The sequence below is a fragment of the Halyomorpha halys genome, unplaced genomic scaffold, assembly GCF_000696795.3.
Source record: "Halyomorpha halys isolate HHAL.00 unplaced genomic scaffold, Hhal_1.1 Scaffold989.1, whole genome shotgun sequence".
Lineage (NCBI taxonomy): Eukaryota > Metazoa > Arthropoda > Insecta > Hemiptera > Pentatomidae > Halyomorpha > Halyomorpha halys.
Window position 1 is genome coordinate 6474 of NW_027109669.1, and position 1899 is coordinate 8372.

A 1899-nucleotide genomic window follows, 5' to 3' on the forward strand; every position below is an offset into this window, starting at 1 on the left:
TTGGCTAGATGCCTCCAAAATGAGGAACTGAAGGGGGTGTGAATTCCCATTCTATTTTATGTGTGTGAAGATGTGAGGTAATCTTATTTTGAACTTAATTTTTGTAAGTCCCAGATATAAATTCTTGAGATGTCTGTGTTGCGTCAATGAAATTGGTTCCATGGTAGGATAAAATTTTGGAAGACTCCCCCCGGAAACGAACCTATTTAAACACGCTATAAATGCTTCAGTAGTAAATTGCATTGATTGAGTCACAAGTTCAAGGTGGACAGCTCAGGTACTCAAAAACACGAATAAGCAAACGTAAGATTTTAATCGAATACTTTTTCGTAGGGCAAACTCCTTTGTAAAAAAGAGGCCAGTGTAATCAATTCCAATAATGAGAAGTCCGCTCCGCAATTTTTTTTTTTCCGATCCCTCTAAAAGTAGAAAAAAGCAATTAGTTAGTGAATGCTTTACTATGTGAAAGAGGAATAAATCGTATTGGGTATTACCTTTTAGTATTTACCTTTGGTGTTTTAAGGTTACCTGTAATGTTAATTTATTATTTGTAAAATATCCATTCTAAATTGTGCTATTTTTAAAATCCTGAGGTGAGGGACCTCCTCATGTTGATTCGCATAGAAGATAGAGAAAAATAAAAACATTAATTATTAAAGACAATAGATAATTGTAAAATAATAAGAAAGCAGTCAGAAGTGTGGGGGAGGGGGAGGGGTGTATCAGAAGATGGAGTTATAAGGTGATGTTGAGAGGGTTTTTGGAAACATTCCTGGCCTGCCACCTCTCAGGAAGTAGGAATGGAGTGATAGATTGAAATACTGGATTAAAGGAAGCAGGGAGAATGTCAAAGAATTTAATGTGTATCCGTGTGATGTGTTGTTGTACAGTTTCTAGCAGTAGTTCGTTATGAATGTGCGTCATGTTACGTCTTTCTATAGATGTCCCTCGGCATATCTTCTGTAGTGTCCTGTTCTGGTATTGTAGTGATTTCAGGGCTGTTGGGTATAGAAAATGTAGTAGTGGTGCGCCGTGTAGGAGTGATGGTCGTAATATTACTTTGTAAATGAGTAATTTGAGTCTGAGTGATAGGGGGATACAGAGTCAAATGCCTGTGTACAGTCTAGTGAGATCATGGCTGTGGCAAGATTCCTGGTTAGGTTGTTTACTGCATCGCTTTGCAGCTTGCCTGTTGTTCCGGGGGGATGACGTCGTGTGTGTCACAGTGTTTGGGGATGTGTATAAGGACTTGCTTCTCATATATTTTTGAGATGTGATTGAGGAGGCTGATGGGCCGGTAGTCTACCGGATCCGCTCCTCGTTTTCTGGGCTTAAGGAGTGGAACAACGATAGCATGTTTCCACTCCGTTGGGAAGTATCTGAGGCGAGAGCAGGAGCTATATATGATGAGGAGAAACATTTGGACTTTTTTGGGGAGCTGTTTGAGTAGGACATACGAGATGTTGTCCATTCCTATAGATTGGTTTCCCTTCGTTTTTCTCAGTGTTGCAGTCAGGTCTTTATAGGTTCAGAAGATAGTGTTTTGTAAGTTTTCGGTCTGGGGTTGGTGGTGGTATATTGAACGTACACTGTTACGTTATAGGTAGTAGTCAGATAATACGTCTGCCTGATCTGTGGGAGTGAGGAGCTCATCGTCCGATTTCGATTTAGTTCTGTACCAGTAGTTTTTGATGTTATTGCGTTGTTCGATGAGAGTGAGTATGTGAAGGAGACTGGCACACTACTGGAATCCGATGTAAAACTACTCGAGGCCTCGCTGGTGGGTCGTACTTCTCGGGGAGTCTTGAACGCCATACAAGGTGACTCGACCCTTCCCTGGGACACGCTAAAGACGCGGCTTAAGAAATTGTATGGCGGAGGCAGATGGACTCCAGAAGA